We start from the raw sequence: 21,128 nt of genomic DNA on the forward strand, positions 1-21,128 counted from the left end.
CAGTGAAGAGGGTAAGTAGGCTGGGGTCAAAATAGCTACTCTGGAAACTAAATACCAGTAAAAAGTACTTTACCATCCCTGAAGACCACACCTAAGTTCTACATACTGAGCTCACAAGCTTTAGTCTCTACAAATTAGTGATGTAGACAAATGAAGATATCCGTGCTTATCACCCCTAGCATATCATCTCATCCCTGGTAAAAGGAGATGGACTTGAAGATTTAAAAACAGGCTTCTTCGAGTTCCAGTTCTACCTCAGGCAAATCACTGAAACTCAGTTTTCTTGTTGCAAAGTAGAAATAATAATGCTTGTTATATTTTTTCGAAGGGTGGAGAACACACACAAAAGTGATAATAGACATAAAAGCAGTTTGAAAAAAAGTAAAGTATCATGCAATATAAGACATACTAGCATGCTACTGACATGCATTCCCGTCAAATACAGAAATGTGAGCAATTTGAAGCATGTGTAACATCAGCCACAAATGGAGAAGCATTTTTTTCCCCAAGGTATTTTCATGGAGCTTCCCCTTTCAGCTTTATCATGTAGACAATGTGACCTGAGAGGCTTCTGCTGTCTGCAGAATCCTATCCTGATGAATCTTTATCAACAAGCTCTTCTCCATCCATCAGACAGTTTATTTCAGTGACCCAGTTGGACACCTCATTTCTGGTTTTTGTGGTACACAAATGTAGCCATTTGCTTGGCTCGATCTCTAAGTAGTTGACATTTAAAGGGAAGCTGAAACTAGTTTCAGATACTTCTCTTATAATCACCAAGTAAACACAATATGGAAAAATAAGATTGACCTCACATCTTGCTTAGGGAATGAGTTTTCATTTTACAAAAATTAAAACCAGTTTCCCTCTGCATAGACAGCTTCCCTATGTGAGAATTTTTTTAAGTTCAATTAACAAAAATACAATTCCATACACAACTTTTCAGACAAACATCTACAGAATAAAGGGCAAAGGACACCTTTAGATGGAGAGTGGACATTTTCCATAACAGATAAATCCGTTTTCCTCATTTTGATTCTATACTTATATTTAGCATCAAACCATTTCTGTAATACCAAATTATAATACTGTAAAGGTCTGGCAGGAAACTCCGGAATATGTAGTAAGAAGCCTCCCATGAAAACAAAGACAAATTCACATCTCTCTAATTGGCTCCGTTGCTGTAGCTACCTTAGACTTGGTAAGCCTTGGAAGTTTTTATGAATAAACTCAACCAATATCAAATCTGTCTGCTGCACAAGTGCTTGGTTCATTATTATGACAAATACAAAAAAAAAAAACCACTTTATTTATAAGAGCAAGTCAGAGTACCTTTAAACCTCTGTGTGTAAAAGAAGCAATGTTCTGATACTGTGAAACCTTACCCGGTTGTGTGTTTCAATAGATGCTGCTGTGGGGTTCTACTGGCATGTGTGCCGAAGTCAGTCAATGACTGTAGATGCTTGGCTAAAAGGATACTCCTTGGAGCCCAACAGCATCACTTGTGATCAAGGAAATACACTAAAAGAAAGAGCAGGCATGTGAATTCTGACCACTCAAGAATTTTTGCCCTTTGGAGAAGAGATCCTTCAGAACTCTAGGGATGGTTTTGTGAACCACTCCCCACTCCCCCTCAAGTTTCGAAGTAAAACTTCCAAAGAAAGAAGGCAGACACTTTAAAGCAGCCATCTCCTCTATTCCACATCAGTTCTGCACTGAAATTGGATGCCAAGTGCTAGGCGGACCCTCGGGATCATCTCATCTTTGAGAACCCAAACTCTTAAGGGTCCTGTTTTGTTCACTCCTGCTTGCCTCCTCGCCAGCCAAGGTTCTACGTGTTTGGAATCTACACAAGTCAGATTCTGTCAGTGACCACGAGGCACATGAGACATTTGGGCACCTCCGGCAGCACCTCCCAACTATTCTGGAGTCTCAAGCAGAGCCTTGCCTCCCCCAGATCTAACCCGCAGGCCCTCTTTCTAATTAAGTGACCTTTCCAAGGAGCGTCCTCCAGCCGCGTCCTGGGGGACGAGTCAGGGGCTGAGCAAGGAGGCTCGACATCTCTGCGCTAAACACTCAACTGTTTGTTTTCTGCAAAGTGGCAGGACATATTTCGGTGGTGACCGCAGCAACGATTCGCTCCTCGATTGTTAGGCTCTGAGTGGCATTGGGGACACTGCGATCGACGGTTTGAAAGGAGTAAACCGTTGTTTGGGGGAACTTCTCTCTCACTGCTGTGGGATTGCGAGCGGAGGGAGAAAGAGAAAGAAAAGCCCACACAAAAGCAGCCAGCCCTGCAAGCTCCGCCAGCACAAAGGCCGGCTCGCTGGTGCGGAGCTGGGAGGCTGGGCTGGAGCGAGGAGTGCGGTGAGTCCTCCGAGGCCTGCGCGCCGCGCCCAGCGTGCCGGGAGCTGCCCCCGCGCACCCCGCACCTGGGCACCGCGCTCCGGAGGAGGATCGGGGCGCACGCCTGGCGCACCCAGGGCTGCAACGCTCCCGGGACTGTTACGCTCCCGGGGCGACCCCACGCCACTGAGGCTCCGGTTCCTTCCCTGCCCCGGCGCCACGTGTGCAGCCGCGGCCGCCCAAGTGGCCGGAGCCAGGCCCGTCCTCACCTGTGCGCCTTCAGCTGAGCAGCGCGCGGAGGACAGAGGCAGCGGCGGCGCGGGCGCTCGGCATCCCCGCGGCGGGCCCTGCGGCGGCGGCGGCGGCGGCGGCGGCAGCGGCGGCGACTCCCTCCGCTGTCTGGGACGCTAGGGGGAGGGCGCTTCGCTTTGTTGCTTATTCATAAGGCCGCGGCTACGGCCGGGGATTGGGCGGTGAGTAGGTGTGCCCGCCCTGGCTCTGCTGGCACTGACAGCCGACGCCGTCGCCCACGCCCCTCGTCGCCCACTTCTCCGCCTCTGCTCTCCCGCGGGGGCGGCTTCTGCTGGAGTCCAGGCACCTGGAACCCCTCGGAGATCCCGTGCTCGCTTCCCCTCTTTACAGCCGGAGCTTCTGCGGCAGCTCCCCCTCCCTACCTACGCGGAAGAGACCAGGGCACCGTTTACACAAGAAAAACCTCAATTTTGCTGTATTTGGTTCAGGCAAGGAGCGCAAATCTGAGACTGCAGTGTTCCTTGTGGAAACTATGGACGGCTTGGCGGTGCCCTTAAGTAGGACCCTTAAAGTAACTCTACACAGAATGTCCCTTCTCAATCCCTCGGAGAAGTTGCAAACTAGTGCTAGTCACAAGTAAGGTTTATTGAGCCCTTACTCCTGCCAGGCACAAGAGTAGATGCTTTGCCCATTACTTTACCTGCTTAATCTGCACGATAGAAGAGTAGATATTGTAGTTCTCATTTACCAGGGTAGGAGGTTAAGGCTAAAGGCTGTGTAACTTGTCCAAGGTCATCTGGCTCGCGTGGCCACCGGGAATTTATGTCCTCCATTCTTGAGCCTCTCAAGGACTGTTTTCTTTTTCTGTTACTTCTTCTGTTACTTCTAATGGTGTGGAAACAGGTGTCGGAATCTAAAGGCCTGTTCTGGAACAACCTCCCCAACGCAGCATTTTACATTTGCAGAGCACTCTTCACATTTGTCCCCTATTGTGCTTATTAACTCCCTTCTTCATAATACCTTAGTCCCCTTTTGTAGTTAATTATAAACACCTTGAAGTCAGAGCAAAAGCTGGCTCACCTTTGACCCCCACACCTAACACAATGCACAGGTATGTACTGGTTTCTGTTTGTTTGTTTGTTTGTTTTTGAGACACGATCTCACTCTCTCATCCAGGCTGGAGTGCTGTGGCGCCATCATGGCTCACTGCAGCCTCGACCTCCTCCTGGGACCTCAAGCCGTCACCCACCTCAGCCTCCTAAGTAGCTGGGACCACAGGCATGCGGCACCACGACTGGCTAATTTATTATTATTATTATTATTATTATTATTATTATTATTATTATTGGTAGAGATGGGGTCTCCCTATCTTGCCCTGGCTAGTTTCAAACTCCTGGACTCAAGCGATCCTCCTGCCTCAGTCTGCCAAAGTGTTTGAATTACAGACGTGTGCCACGGTGCCCAGCAGGTATGCACTGTTACCCATTCCACCTCCCTTTAGAAATTATTATCTATGTATAATCATGCATTGATTAATTAGGGGAATACATTCTAAGAAATGTATCCTTAGGCAATTTTGTTGTTATGCAAGCATAACAGTATACTTACACAAACCTAGATGGCATAGCCTACTACGTACCAAGGCTATATGGTATAGCCTATTGCTCCTAGGCTACAAGCTTGTACAGCATGTTACTGTACTCAGTACTGTAGGCAATTGTAACACAATGGTATTTCTATATCTAAACATTGAAACAATACAGTAAAAATACAGTATAAAAGATAAAAAATGGTGTATCTGTATAGAGCACTTACCATAAATGGAGCTTATAGGACTGGAAGTTGCTCTGGGTGAGTCAACGAATGATGAGTGAGACTATGAAGACCTAGGACATAACTGTACACTACTGTAATGTCCATAACCGTACACTACTGACATAACTGTACACTACTGTAGTTATGTAGGCTATAACTGTATACTACACTACTACTGTAGTGTGAACAATGTACACTTAGGCTGTACTGTAGACAAAAACATTTTTTCTTCAATAATAAATTAACCTTAGCTTACCATAATTTTTTACTTTATAAACTTAATTTTTTTTTAACTTTTGACTCTTTTTCTCTTTGAGACAGGGTCTCACTCTGTCACCCAGGCTGGAGTCCAGTGGTACAATCGCAGTTCACTGCAGCCTGGACCTCCTAACCTCAAGCAATCCTCCTGCCTCAGCCTCCCCAGTAGTTGAGACTACGGGTACATGCCACCACGGCTGGGTAACTTTTGACTCTTTTGTAATAACACAGCTTAAAACACAAACATGTTGTACAGCTGTTCAAAAATATTTCATTTATTTCCTTATTCTATACGCCTTTTTCTATTTAAAAAACAAAATTTTTAAAGGCCAGGTGGGTCACGCCTGTAATATCAGCACTTTGGTAGGCTGAGGCGGGTGGATCACCTGAGGTCAGGAGTTCGAGACCAACCTGGCCAACATTGCAAAACCCTGTGTCTACTAAAAATACAAAAATTAACCACGTGGTGGTGCGTGCCTGTAATCCCAGCTATTAGGGGTGCTGAAGCAGGAGAATCGCTTGAACCTGGGAGGCGGAGGTTGCAGTGAGCCAAGATCGTACCACTGCACTCCAGCCTGGGCAACAGGGCGAGACTCTGTCTCAAAAAAAAAAAAAAATTAAACTTTTTGGTTAAAAAACAAAACAGAAACACACACATTAGCCTGGGCCCATAAAGAGTCAGGATCATTATCACCATCTTTCACCTCCACATCTTGTCCCACTTCAGGGGCTATAACATACATAGAACAGTCATCTCCCTGTGATAACAAGGCTTTCTTCTGCAATACCTCCTGAAGGACCTGCCTGATGCTGTTTTACAGTTAACATTCTTATATACAAGTACAAGTAGTACACTCTAATGATAAAAAGTATAGTACAGTAAATACATAAGCCAGAGTAACATAGACATTTATTATTATCAAGTGTTTACTGTACATTATTGTATGTGCTGTAATTTTATATGACCGGCAGTGTGGTAGGTTTGTTTACACCAGCATCACCACACAAAGGAGAGTAATGCATTATGTTGCATCGCACTAGGATATTCCGATGGCTACCATGTCACTAAGTGATAGAAACTTTTCAGCTCCATCATGATCTTATGGGACCATCATTTTATATGCAGTTTGTGGTTGACTGAAACATTGTTATGGGTACATAAGGTACTTCCAGAATGTGATTGGATTGAATTGAATCTATGAAGTTTGTTTGTTTGTTTTTAGACAGGGTCATGCTCTGTCACTCAAGCTGGAATTCAGTGGCCCGATCACTGCTCATTGCAGCCTTAACCTCCCCAGTCTCAAGCAATCCTCCCACCTCAGCCTCCCGAGTAGCTGGGAGCACAGGCGTATACCACCACACCAAGCTATTTTTTTTTTTTTTAATTTTTTGTAGAGATGAGGTTTTGCCATGTTGTCCAGGCTGGTATTGAACTCCTGCACTCAAGTTATCTGCCTGCCTTGACCTCCCAAAATGCTGGGTTTATAGGTGTCAGCAACCACCCCTGGCCTGAGATCTGCTTTTTGTATGTATTCAGTGCAATACATTGCACTGTGGCCAGGTCTTCTACCTGGATTCAGTACCCACCAGGTGGATGAGCCACACCCAGCCTGACCACGTTGTATTTCAGGATTTTATTTTTAAGCCAGTTGTTTGAAACTCAGACCACATCTTCTTGTAAAAACAATGTTATATAGTATGGCAGGGCTGCTAGCTAGCCCACAATATTAAGTCTACTCAACCCAAATACAGGTAAATAATAGTACTTAAAAAAAAAACTAACCTGAATTCTGGGTGTTCTGACCAGATGGCCAGGCAGAAGAGGAGAGACAGCAAGAGGAAGGAATTCCAGTTCTCCTCACATTTACACACAAATTTGAGACATTCAAAGTTTCTTCTTTTTTTTTTTTTTTTTTTTTGAGACGGAGTCTTGCTATGTCGCCCAGGCTGGAGTGCAGTGGCGCGATCTCGGCTCACTGCAAGCTCCGCCTCCCGGGTTCACACCATTCTCCTGCCTCAGCCTCCCAAGTAGCTAGGACCACAGGCGCCCACCACCACTCCTGGCTAATTTTTTGTATTTTTAGTAGAGATGGGGTTTCACCGTGTTAGCCAGGATGGTCTTGATCTCCTGACCTCGTGATCCTCCCACCTTGGCCTCCCAAAGTGCTGGGATTACAGGCGTGAGCCACCGCGCCCGGCTGAGACATTCCAAGTTTCTTTGACATCTTCCTGCCTCCTTTTCAGTATCCCTTTCTAACATCCTACTCTTCTTAGAGACTCAGTAGCCACACGATTATTTAAGTTCCAAGTACAGAATTCTAGTTTCAGACCTGAGTTAGACTCAAAATTTTCCATTCTTCAAAATTACCCTTCTCTCATAGTAAAATTCCCGTCTCCCATTTCCTCAATATAAATTATTGCAGGTGTGCAGTAAAAGTAAAGTGATCTTATTGGAACTCATTTATACTAGTCCTGTATCCTTCCAAAAACGGTTTGTACTGCTTTCAACAACTCTGGTTTATACAGTTTATCTCAACAGCTGCTGTTGATACATGGCAGTGGTCATAAGATTTACTCTTCTCTTCCCTCAACACACACACACACAAATTGTGGGTTAAGGAAAGTTGTACTGTGCAAGCCAAGTAAGTAAATCCACATACAATGAATGTTATTAACCTTTTAGAGGTAAAGCAAGAAACTGTGGGGCGGTGGCGGGGGGTAGGGGGCGGTGTGAAGGGGAGATTTAGAGCTTGGGAATAATAAAAACTCCAATCAGGCCAGGCACAGTGGCTCACACCTGTAATCTCAGAACTTTGGAAGGCCGAGGTGGGCAGATCACCTGAAGTCGGGAGTTCGAGACCAGCCTGATCAACATGGAGAAACCCTGTCTCTACTAAAAATACAAAATTAGCCGGGTATGGTGGCACATGCCTGTAATCCCAGCTACTCAGGAGGCTGAAGCAGGAGAATCACTTGAACCTGGGAGGCAGAGTTTACGGTGAGCTAAGATCGTGCCATTGCACTCCAGCCTGGGCCAAGAGCAAAACTCCATCTCAAAAAACAAACAAAAAAACTCCAATCAAGGTAATAGGCAAGGAAACTTAGGAAGGCAGTTTTAAGGTTGCCAGATTTAGCAAATAAAAACAGATGATTCCCAGTTAAATTTGAATTTCAGATAAACCACAAACAATTTTTAGCAAAAGTGTGTCCCAAATATTAAAACAATGGGACAGACGATACTGAAACATTATTTGTGATTTATCTGAAATTCCAGTTTAACTGGGCATCCTGCATTTTATCTAGTAGCCCTCTCAGTTTTAGGCAATTAGTTGGTCCTGGTTAGTAGAAAGTCTTTGTGTCAGAGAGGAACTGGTCAAGTGTAGCAAAGAACAGGATAACCAACCACCAAGAGCCAGAGTGAACAATACCCATTCAAATACCACACAGAGGGAAAAGCCTTGGCAATGCAGATGTAAGCATTATGGTGTCCTTGGAGAGGCTGTCACTCAGTTGGGTATGGTAACTAATTGTCATTAGTTTGATTCCCACATACCAAGTCCCATGTATATGGCACATGGGTCTCTGCTGATACGAACATTTCTGTCTGCTTGACCTCTATAAAATTGTTATTCTGTATTATGTGAGTGAATTGTTTGCGTCTGTTCCTAACACATCTATTCACGCCCACAAAAATTGGGTTTCTGGTCTTGCAAAGTTAAGAACAAGGCCTTGAGCAGAGCTGACTTTACCGAGGTATGTGCCACTTCATAAGGGTTCTTGCAGACCAGCTGACAGGTCCTCCCCAGACTCTGCATCACCGTTTGCTGAGAGCATTTTTTGTTGCAGTTTGTTTTGTCTTGTTTTCATTTGAAATTGTACCACCACAAGGATTTGAGGCCATCGAATAAAATGAAATGGAAGAGCCACATGAGAAAAAATTCTTCTTGGAAGGTTGAGTTTACCTGAGATCTCCTCAAAACCATTCCTGTTTTTCAGTGATTTTTCCTCCCTTTTTATAAAATTCCTTCCTTGAATTTTATAGTTCTTATTGGCTCCCCAAATACACAACAAGGAGGTCCTGCCATGGAAGATGAAGAACAGGAGCTGCTATGTAGAACAGGAGTCATTTGTAAGTTGGATATTGAAGTCCTCTCTGCAATAGATGGTCTTTTCCTTTTGGCCTTCCTAAAAGTTTATGAACATGAGCATTTCAGCATCTCCCACTGTTCTCTGCCCAACTGCTCCCTGACTCTAATTCTCCTTGGGGACTTTCTTGTTGCTTTTAATTTTTTCTGTTTGTTTTTAGTTTTGAGACAGTCTCGCTCTGTTGCCCAGGCTGGAGGTGCAGTGGCCCGATCTCAGCTCACTGCAACCACCTCCCGGATTCAAGCGATTCTTGTGCCTCAGCCTGCCGAGCAGCTGGGACTACAGACGTGCACTATCATGCCTGACTGATTGCTTTTAATTTTTTAAGTTGGAATTCTAATTCCCAGGAGTGGACTTTAGTGTAAAATAATATTGCTAAGTATACTCCACTCACTCTTGGTATTCAATAAATATTTTATTTTTGTGGTGATGATGATGTAGATAATGGTAATCATGTTAGACAGAATCAGCTTTATTAATTCTGATAGATGTTTTCATTGCATCCAAAACCCTCTGAACACTTGGCATGACCCATCTTGAACTACTGCAGTGCCAGTGGGCTTAGATTTTTACCTCCTACTAAATTATGTCATTGGTATGCAGTTTTTTGTGAAGACAAGTAGGAAGAATAAATCCCATAATAAAACAATTTTCCTTAAACAAGGCTTTGGAACAGACTTTTATACATTGTAGTTGCTTTCTTTTGAAACAGTCTCCCTCTGTCGCCCAGGCTGGAGTGCAGTGGCGCGATCTCGGCTCACTGCAACCCCTGCCTCCCAGGTTCAAGCCATTCTCCTGCCTCAGCCTCCGTGTAGCTGGGATTACAGGTGCGAGCCACCATGCCCAGCTAATTTTTGTATTTTCAGTAGAGGCGGGGTTTCGCTTGGCCTTGCTCGTCTCAAACTCCTGACCCCAGGTGATCCACGCACCTTGGCCTCCCAAAGTGCTGGGATTACAGGCGTGAGCCACTGCACTTGGCCTGTAGTTGCTTTTAACTGCTAATACACAAGTCCACTACATTTACCTGTCTTTATTACCTAACACTCAGGTGAATCCTCTTGCTTCTCTGCTCTCCCCAAGAAAGTTATTACAATTATAGAAGCAGAATATTGTATGCCTTACATTTGCTTCTTTAAAAATCTATTCTTTTCAATATTCTCTTATTAAGTGTTGGATTTATTTAGACCCTGAACTTTCTATTCATTTCTAAGAAAGGGAATTTTGTCTGTTGCCTTGAAAAAGCAAGATAAGAGAGGAACGGACCACTGACGCAGGTACAGAAAGAAACAAAATTACAAAAAGAATACAGCCATTTTTAAAAAGCTTTTTTAGATAAAGAGGCTGAAAACACTTACAAAAAATAAATCTTGTCCTTTCCTTTACTGCCATGAATATGTCCTTGTGAGACAGTCTATAAAAATCCCTTTCAAGAGATTCGAACATCAAAGGTCTAATGTCTTCTGTGGAATATATCCTTTAATTCTAAATGAATTGGTCATCAGGAGTAACTATTGTGTATTCAAAATGGCATCCATGACTCTAAAAAAGATATGAATTGCCTTTTACTTTGTCAGACAAAAGAGTCTTATCTCCATCTTTGTATTTTTTAATGTTCAATGGTAAATAAATCAATGACTCTCATAGGCTCCTTATCTTAAACAATGGGTTTGAGATATTTATTCCTGACATAATGGTATACATAACCACTGCCTATGTTGCAGAGAAAGATTATTTACTCTTCTCTGTCTCTATTAAGGGTAGAATTAAAGAAAATGGATTTACCAGGAGAAGCAAAGTTCAGGCTCAAGGAAGCACTCTTGTCACAGAAAATTCTTAGACGCTGGAATAGATTAGCAAGAGAGATTATATATTCTCTTTTGTGTAGGCTCCTAAAACCAGGATGAATTTAAGTCTCACTGGGTTGTGGGTTTCTGATGAAACACCATTAGTTCACTCAGTGAGGACGTTATGGAGATAGTTGTAGATGTGGAAAAGCTACCAAATATATTTACTGAGAAGAACTGTATTATTATTTATTATTCACCTTCCAACAAATGTTGTTTATGTCACTTTTAAAGAATATGATTCAGTTATTAACATCAAGTTCAGGACACACAAGAGTACATTCAAAGAGCACGTTGACAGCAAAAGCAAAGGACAGGATACTATCAATGGAGATTTTCTCCATTACAATGTAGCTCATAATCAGAATAATACCAACAATTTGAATACTGGTTGACCAAGGTTTAAATATGGTATAGATGTCAGTCAAAAAAAAAAAAAAAAGACTTTCCTTCAGTGTAACACTCAACCTCCTGCTAAATTTTTTATTCCTATAAATTTTGGTTAATTTTGCTGGCCAAACAGCCCTAGATGAGTTTGTGTTTCACAGTCATTAAGCCATGGGCACTGCATCATGTAATGTGGGTTATGTGTGTATTTTGGCATTGAGCTTAGCTCCATGGTTAATCACCAACAGATGTTTTTGTTTTGTGGGAGGTATGTGGAGTATGCAAAGATCAATAATTGAACTCAACATTCCCTGGGAATCTTAAATTTAGTTGAGAGGAAAAGGTATGTACTTAAAAACATTACCAATAACACACAATGTAAAATTTATTTATAGGCTTCTTTCATGATCTAAAGGGAGTATGGATTTTCATCATCTTTTTCCATGATACTACCTCAAAGTAGAGCTATTTGATAAAGTCTACATGGAAAGCCAATTCTTAATATAGTTAGTGCATGTGTGTGTAACTGTCTTTCCCCCAAGAAAACTATAAGCTCTTTGAATTAAGACAGTGTGTTTTAAATAATCTCACATCTCCCACAACACCTACAGAAGTGCCTTGACATAGCAGCTGCTCAAAAAGTATTTGTTGACCAATCATGGCCATAGCTTATGCCTAAATAAATATGTAACACTACGATGCTCAACATTTTATAATTATGAAGCATGAAACTGAATACTACTCACATGCAGAGGAAATTGGCTAGCTTCAGAATGAAATACATCAATCTCATTCAAATTGGGAAGATACATTCCAATGTAAGTGCCTCTGAGACTTAAGATTTAGTTATTTTTTAGATCCTTTGAGAAGGGGTTAGTCCATCTGTGCATGTGTCCTTCTGAAACCGGAGGACTGAGCCAATTGATGTTTCAAGTCCCTTTCTAACCACAAGTCTGTGATCCTTTCTATTGGTGAAGTTCACATTAATTTAAAGAAGAGTTGCAGTCCTGACGCGGTGGCTCACACCTGTAATCCCAGCACTTTGAAAGGCCAAAATGGGCGGATCACTTGAGCCCAGGAGTTTGAGCCCAGCCTAAGCAACATGACCTAGCCACCACACCTGGCTAATTCTTTGATTTTTTGTAGAGACAGCCTGGGAGATTGAGACTTCAGTCAGTCGTGATCATGCCACTGCACTCCAGCCTGGGCAACAGAGTGAGACCTTGTTTCAAAAAACAAAACAAAAAAACAAAAAACAAAGAGGAGTTGTACATGAACAAGAAATACCCTGAGTGTAAGATTAAAAACAAAAACAGAAACCTGCTTCGAGATGAATCCAGAACTAGATTTCATGCAGGCCTAAGTCCTTGGAAGTAGCCACAGCAATATGTTTTGTTTTATTTTTTTTTTTTTTCCTCAAGACCTACAATATAAAGTAGGCATAAAAGATTCACTTTGCAGAATCAGTCCAAAGCAATTCCTCCATAACTTGTTTACAAAAGTAGCCAAAGGGGTGGAAAGACTTCCTTCAGAATCAGGGTGATTGAAAGCATGTCTCATACAGAGATTATTATTTACTTCTGGACTGGTCTAAAGTGTGAGGCATCACCACAAAAGAATAAATGAACTTTTCTCCAAAAGATTCCCAGTAAAGATAAATGGAGGGTCGTGTGATGTTCTTTCTTTTCTCTTCTCTTTTTGCTTTTAGGAGCCTTCTATAAGTGGTAGTCAGGCATAGCGACATGTTTTGTTTTCCTTCTGTTTCTCTCTTTGCAAAAGGTGTTTCAAGGCCCTTGCCATTGCCAGCTAATGTTCATTTTATGACATTGTTCCTAGCAATCAATCTTACATTGATGGGCACTTCTCAGTCAGATCATATTCTGTTCGGTTCATTAAAAAAAAAAAAAGATTTTTTTCCTTGTTACTCTCCATTTCTCCTTTAAATTCTATTCCTCTGATTTTCTCTTCTCATACTTCTACTTTCTAGATTTCATACTGCTGCTTTTAAAATCTAATGTCTTCTCCAGTGTATACATTGTTCCTTGTTTCAAAGACATAAGCCTGAGCACTTTGGCCCAATCCTTTTCAATTTCAGAGCCTTTAATTCCAGTATACTGCTGTGTTTGAGGCAGCCTTGAGGAATATAACAAAATTTCACGTGGTGCAATCCATTATTCATTCATAAGCAGTTTTACAGGCCCATTCTTTTGCCCAAGGCACAAACATAAGCAATTGATCTTACTTCCTCTCCCTCTCCTTCTACCTGGGTATAAGAAATGTGGCAGACATCAAGGACATCTAAAGCAGATGATAAATATATGGAAGAAATTATCCATTATCCCAGGCTGTTGCTCCAAGCCTGCCCAATGTCATCCCTTTCCCAGCCTCAACTCCTCCGCCTCCTCCCCACCATCCTGAAGTAAATGGGAGTAACGTCTGTGTTATGGACTGAGTTATATTCCCCCAAAATTCACATGCTGAAGCCCTAACTCCAAGTACCTCAAAATGTGACTGTATTTGGAAAGAGGGTCTTTTTTAAATTTTTATTTTTATTTTTAGAGACAGGATCTTGCTCTGTTGCCCAGACTGGAGTGCACTGGTGCCATCATAGCTCACTGTAACCTCAAATTCCTGGGCTCAAGGGATTCTCCTGCCTAGCCTCCTGAGTACCTGGGACTACGGGCATGGACCACCATGCCTGGCTAATTTTGTGTATATGTGTGTGTATGTGTGTGTGTGTGTGTGTGTGTGTGTGTGTGTGTGGTAGAGACAAAGTCTCGCTATGTTGCCCACTGGTCTCAAATTCCTGAGCTCAAGTGATGCTCCCACCTTGGTCTCCCAAAGTGCTGGAATCACAGGCGTAAGCCACCGAGCCCAGCCAAGAGGGTTTTTAAAGAGGTAATTAATTAAAAATTCAACCCCATATGCCTCGTGTCCTTATAAAAAGGACACAGACAGACATGGAAGACCATGTGAACTCACAGAGAGAAAGTGGCCATCTACAAGCCACAAAGAGAGGCCTCGGATGAAACCAACCCTGTTGACACCTTGATCTTGGGGTTCTAGACTCCACAACTATGAGAATATTAATTTCTGTTGTTTAAGGCACTTGGTTCATGGTACTTTGTTAGGCAGCCCTAACAGACTAATACAGCCTGGCACAGTTGAAGGTCTCTTCTGATTGGCTAGTGCTTTTGCCATGCTGAGTATTTTCAGTAGCTTCCCTGGTTGAAGCAAAACAGTTATATATTTAGAGGGGGAGCACAGGAAAATCACTCTCCCAAAAGGAGCATATTTTCAGACCAGAAAATCCACAAGTGGCACCTTTTTTACATTGCAGCTCTCCTTAGTAGTAGAATCTGGCTATGCCTTTGAGCCATTTCTTAATAACATGACTTGAACTGCTGTAGAGGCCACCTGGAGGTTCTTGGCCTTTCCTGGGATAAGAGAGCAAATAAGTGTTCAAACAATCTAAGCAAAAGTATTGCATAGGAACCAGGAGCATGCATTTAGCTTCAAAATAGGATAATAATAGTTTTGATATCCTAGGATTATTGGGAGAATTAAATGAGATAAGGTGTAATGTACTAAACACAGTGTCTTTAACACCCATTACATTTTCAATGAATACTATTATGTGAAACAAGTGCAGACCCGGGTAATGAAGTATTGATTTTCAGCTATAGAAGCAGGTATTTCCTGAGTTGATGGCTAATGGATTTTTTTTATTTCTTGAGGAACTTTCTGGGAATAAAAATGGACCTATCAGTATCCCTATATTTACACTTCAGGTTATTGTGGAAAGAACAATTTTCTGGGAATAGATTTTAGAATGGTAATTTTGGCATAATTCTGTGGTATTTTCTTGGAATTTCACTAAGTTTCACCAATGAAACTGTCAAATTTAACTAACTAATTTGCACTATGTCCATCCACCAGGTTCCCATTAACACTAAATTTTTCCCCAAGCAGAAACATTCTTACGTAGGCAGAAAATGTTTTTAAATTTATTAAGATTATACTATTATTTAAATGATCTAGCATTTTATGAAACTGCACTTAACTAGAACCAATTACATGACTTACATAGCTGAAAATAAGTTGGAATTATAATCATGTCTGGCCTATTACAGATATATTTAATAGATTTATCTCGTTTAAGGATCTCAAAACACATAATAATTATGGAGGTGTGCTTCTCATCTGCTCCAATTTCCTTATTTATCAAATGAGACACTAAACCTGCAAGAGATTGCCCAATGTCAGGGCAAAGCATACACAGGAACCCAAATCTCTGGATGCATAATCCAGGACTCTTCCTCTCCTATTCAGTGGCACTTTCCTGTTTCAAGAGGAGAGAAAAACATTTAAGAGTTTAACCAAAGATTTAGCTTCCCGGCCAGGCACGGTGGCTCACACTGTAATCCCAGCGCTTTGGGAGAACAAGGCAGGTGGATTACCTGAGGAGACCAGCCTGGCCAACATGGTGAAACCCTGTCTCTACTAAAAACTACAAAAATTAGCCAGACATGGTGGTGCACGCCTGTTGTCCCAGCTACTCAGGAGGCTGAGGCAGGAGAGTCGCGTGAACCCAGGAGGCAGAGGTTGTAGTAAGCTGAGATTATGCCACTGCACTCCAGCCTTGGTGACAAAGATTTAGCTTCCCAACTAAGCATCGTAATCTACATTGATACCTCTGTGCCTGGGATGGGCTCATGTTCTCTCACCTGAATTGAACATCTTTGTCTGGCTAAGGATACTTACACGTGGTTCCAAACTCACCTTAGCCATCCTGTTCAGGAAACTCTCCCTGATTACCGAGGCTGGGTGGAATGCCCCCATCACACCTGGGCACACAGTTCTGTCTTAGCACTCAGAGTCAACTAGCCACGTGTCAGGCACCCAGCTGCCCACAGTGCCTCCTCCAGCATCCCACTCCAGCCTGTATTGTTTTTAGTGTGTATCACTCCTCGGCTCCTCAGACCTTCCCACAGTCTGTATTCTCCCTGGCCTGTATCCTCCCTTGACTTTTATCCTCTCTTCAGCCTGCATCATGCCCCAGCCTGTATCCTCTCTTAATTTGTACCACTTCCTAACCTGTATCCATCTCGGCTTTTATCCACCTTCCTGTATCCTCCCCAACCTATTCCCCCACTAGACTGTATCCTTTATCACTCCCCAATCCCCCAGCCTGTATCTCCTCTTGAAAGGCAGGATTCTAAGACGGTCTCAAAGACTCGTAGCCTCTGGCATGCATAATTCACGTCAGAGTAATTCAGTAATTACTCTTTTCCCAGTCATTCAGTCAAACATGAGTCAGTAATTCGGTCAAACATGACTCCTTTCCCAGTAATTTAGTCAAACATGAATCTAGTGCAGCTGTGAAGTTGCAGATGTAATTAAGGTCCCAAATCAGTTGATTTTAAGATATGGAGAGGGCTAGGCCTGGTGGTGCGTGCCTGTAGTCCCAGCTACTAGGGAGGCAGAGGTGGGAGGATCACCTGAGCCTAGGAGTTCCAGGATGCAGTGGGCCCCAATCACCCCATTGCACTCCAGCCTGGGCTACAGAGCAAAATCCTATCTCAAAAATAAAAATAGGGAGATTATCTAGTAGGGCTGACATAATCAATGGACCCTTTCAGTCTGGACGTAGAGGTTATAAACAGAGAAGTCAGAGATTCAAAGCATGAGACGACGTGGGAAGGGAGCCACACAAGGAACTGCGGGCGGCGCCCTCTAGTGGTTCGGAATGCCGTGGCCAAAAGCCATCAAGATGCTTCACTCCTACAACCACAGGAACTGAATTCTTCCAACAATCCTGTGAGTTTAAGAGGTTCCTGAGCCCTAGAAAGGAGCACAGCCCAGCTGACACTTTCATTCTCCCCTTGGGATACACTGAGTGGAGAACTCAGCCACACCATGCTGGACTTCTGACCTACAGCACTGTGAACTAATAAATGGTGTGTTTTAAGACACTAAGTGTGTAAAAATGTGTTATATAACATAGAAACTTAATACAACACCTTCCGCAGCCCGTGCACCCCAGTCTGTATCCCCGCAATCTATATCCCACAACCTGTATCACCCTGCCTGAATTCCCCCAGAATACATCTCCCCAGCTTGAATCATTTCCCAGCCTGTATCACCCACTCCAGCATGGATGCCTCTGGCCTACATTCCTCTCAGCTTGTACCATCCCCCCGCCTAAATGCCCCCTACATACTCACAGTTTGTCACATAATGTCCCCCCATCAATCCCATCTCTCTCTCTCTCTCTCACACACACACACACACCACTAGCACCACTAACACCACCACCCACCACCTGCACAGCACAGCACCCTGAGTGATTCTGCCCAAGGAATACACCACTCAAGTTCACAGTCTGCAGAACCAGATGGAAATTTTGTCTCCTTTCCAAGACTGGTGAGCAGGACTGGGCAACCCAAAGCAAAAATGTAGTCTCTTCTTTGCTTCTTTGAGCCTCAAGCCAATCATGAGCAGCCAGTCAGCCCTGCTTCCTATGCACTGAGCTCTGCACTAGTTTCCCCAGCAGTCTAGAATCACCCCCCACCCCACCAAGCCAGCAGCAGGCACTCCCTTTCCGAAGGGAAATGAAATGGGGCCCAAATCAGTTGGCCAAATCCTTTCATCTCTCCTCTCGAAGGATTTGAAAATCCCTTTTCTCCAGGAGGATTGCTGACCCCCTCCACCCATTCTCCACCTCCAGTCCAGAGCTGACCTTCTGGACTTTCTATCCTTCTGGACTTTTCTTCATCTGTGCTATCCCACAACTTACATTTGCAAGATGGTGTGTTTGTCAGTGATGTATTCCTCCATAATTATCATTGTACGTTAACCTGAACTTTTTCTGAGTTGGTTGGGATTAGCGGCATAAGTAACCAATACCTACTGTCAAATAGCAAACATTAGGTGAAGAACATAGAACATCTGTGTAAAAGTATAAGTAACTTCATGTGTACAAACATATACACATACAAAATATATGCATCTATACAGTGTATTTGTATATATACATATATGATATATATTACATTTTTATATATTTATAGATTGTATATATATATAAAACAACAACCCTGCAAGGTGTAGTTACTATTCCTATTTCATAGACGAGGAAATTGAGGTTCACAGAAGTTAACTAAGTTGTCTGATGGCACACAGCAAGCAAGCAACAGAGCTGGAATACCAACTCGAGCAGTCTGGCTCCAGAGTTGATCTTCTTACCCACTCTGCTGAACACTTACAAGGTGTCAGGATCACTGTGCTAAGTAGGGCGCATGCATCAATTATGGCAAGAAAAGAGCAGGAGAGAAAGCAGAGAAAACTGTGTGCTAAAGCAATCAGGACAATTTTCACAGAGAAAGTGGGGCTTGAGCTAGCACGAAGGGAAAAGTTGGACTCAGACTTACAAGGGTAGGGTTCAGGCTGCGGGAATGGAATGAACTAGGCACAGGAGTAGGGGCATGCATGTCATGGTAGCATAATTTGTATAAGGGAGCTATGGGAAATAAGGCAGCAGAGGTTAAGCGGAGACCAGATTGTGGCTGCCTTGAATGTTAAGCCAAGGCATTTGGCCTTAATTATAAGGCAAGAAGAGGAAGACCTTGGAAAATTTTTGAGCAAGCGAGTGGGAGAGGAGAGGGACAGTTGAATATGGTGAATGACTGAACTTGGGAGATAAAAAGAATTTAAAAATTAGTCCAAAGTTTAGTGCTTGGGTGATTCAAGTAATTTTTGTTTTAATAATAGAAATTGATTAAATTATATGTGGGGCTGAAATTTGCTTCCTTGCAATAGTTACACATATGATTGTTCTGTAAACTCTGCTGGGATGGAAATCCCCTTCTGCCTTCTCCATAAAGCAATCCAGGAAAAATTTGTATAGGGCCAGACAAGTATGAAGAGTCAACAGGATCATTAGAATCCTATGGATTTTCCTACCCTAGAGAAAAATTCAAAAAGTTCAGCTATACTATGGGCATTTTAGCAACAAGCCAGTTGCCCTCTGGGATAGTACTCCCACTAAATAGGATGTTATGTAGCTTTGCAATGATTCCAAATACTTACATAGTTTGTTGTAGGAGTTACATGTTTTGCTGTGGGACTAACATGGAGTCTAATCCTCCTTCCTGTGAGAATGCTATGTCACACTTTATCCAACCATATAAATGAGTTATTGGCCTCCTACTACTGGACTCCAAAACATATACAAACCCAAGATTTTGACAGACAGATTGAGAGCTTAGGCTGCGGCAGGGCTACTCTCTGTCAGCCTTCAAGCTATTCTCCAAAGCATCTCCAGCCAACACCAGCACCACCTGCTAGCCTGGAGGGACCTTGCCCATCATTGCATGTCTTTGAGGATCTCTGCTGTGTTGGTCAAACCATCTTTGCCAAGAACTTCTTGTAGGTTTCTACAAGAGAGCTTTTGTCCTTTTGTGTCTAGCTTATTTCACACAGCATAATGATTTTCAAAGTTTACCCATGTTGTAGCATGTATTAGAACTTCATTCCTTTTTATGGCTGAATAGTATTCCATTGTATGCCTCAAACTATGATTGGACTCTACATCCGCAGAGGCCTGCTTCCATCCTAACTGAGTAACTAGACTTTAATAATGGACTCTAAATGAAATTGGAACTCACTGATTCTGTGGCTAATGCACTCTGTCTATTGAGTATTAATATATTCCCTGTGAGATTTGTTCTTGTTATTCTCCCTCTCTTTCAGCATTATGAAAAAGAAAAATATATCTTTCTATGGCAATAAATCATGTGATTCATAAAATCATACTTTGATCATCTCCCTATTTTAATCTACAAAACAGAACAGCTGAGGAACTCAACTCTAGGAGCTCCTTTCTTGCTCTATATTTATATCGAGTAGGTGAGAAGTAGGTTTCTGCTGACAGTGAGATCAAAGCAGTCCTGATTTGCTAATGGTGTAGAAAATATTATTGGTTCAAAGTTATATATCATAGTTAATCACTATATACACTCCAGTCTTTTTAGATACTTCATTGTTTTAAAGTGTTATTAGGGGGTTAGTTGTTGTAAATATGCAACCTAAAAGACGTACTTTAAACTTTTCCTCCACAGAGGGAATTAACAATAAATGAGAACATAAAGTGCGTGGGAAAATATACTTCACACCAGCCCTGGTACATATTGCAAATACTCAACCAAAGCAGGAGAAATGCCTGGTGTCCTCCAGCACTGCCTGGCATGGGAGAGTGAATGGAAGAAGGACAGGGCAGAAAGGGAGCAGTAGAGACTGGAACCTGTCACCCCACCCCCACCTCCACCACCACCACAGGATAGTCCACACCTGCTTGATAAAGCCAAAAAATAGAAACTTTAGAGCCAGTTCAGTAAACACTCTAGTCTTGCAGTTTACCAGCTGCATTTACCTTGGGCAAGTTACCTCTGTGTGTCATACCATTATTCCAAAATAAAAGGTTAAAAATAATCTCTGATGGGTGTGGTGGCTCATGTCTGTAATCCCAGCACTTTGGGAGGCCGAGGCGGGCAGATCACGAGGTCAGGAGTTCGAGACCAGCCTGGCCAACATGGCAAAACCTTGTCTCTACTAAAAATACAAAAATTAGCTGGGCGTGGTGGTGGGCGCCTGTAATCCCAGCTACTCGGGAGGCTGAGGCAGGAGAATCACTTGAACCTGGAAGGTAGAGGTTGCAGTGAGCTGAGATCGTGCCATTGCACTCCAGCCTGGGCGACAAGAGCAAGACTCTGTCAAAAAGAAAATAAATAAATAATCTATTACATTAAACAACACTTGCAAAGCACCTACCATAGCACCCAAAACATGGAGGATACCCATAACTATTCATTCCTTGTCCCTTCCCCACAGTGCGCAGCAGGAAGCAGTGGGGGTAATGGGATATTCCAGCAGGCTCTAGGCAGAGCCCAGGACCAGGGAATCCAACAGAAAGCAGATTGTGAAGTATTAGGGGGTCAGGTGCCTCCACAGCTAGCCTGCAGCTTACTAGGACAGACCAGCAAGGTGGAGTGTTAGTGGGAAGGCAAATGGAGTCAGAAG

The 21,128-nt window shown here is 42.9% G+C and overlaps 1 protein-coding gene across 6 annotated transcripts in view; it reads right to left on the reverse strand.

Moving 5' to 3' along the window:
- The window catches only part of ARMH4 (armadillo like helical domain containing 4), a 151,181-nt gene extending 148,157 nt beyond the window's left edge, over nucleotides 1-3,024 (reverse strand). For 2 of the 6 annotated variants that reach the window (XM_063651647.1, XM_054448106.2), the window contains exon 1: nucleotides 2,616-2,776. The gene's annotated coding sequence lies outside the window, so the exon portion shown is untranslated. Of the gene's footprint in view, nucleotides 1-1,385; nucleotides 1,522-2,615 lie in introns of those variants that run through there. The other 4 variants (XM_054448107.1, XM_054448104.2, XM_054448103.2 and 1 more) reach the window with 3 other exon arrangements.
- Between the last annotated feature and the right edge of the window lie 18,104 nt (nucleotides 3,025-21,128).

The sequence above is a fragment of the Pongo pygmaeus genome, chromosome 15 (genome assembly GCF_028885625.2).
Source record: "Pongo pygmaeus isolate AG05252 chromosome 15, NHGRI_mPonPyg2-v2.0_pri, whole genome shotgun sequence".
Taxonomy (NCBI): Eukaryota; Metazoa; Chordata; class Mammalia; order Primates; family Hominidae; genus Pongo; species Pongo pygmaeus.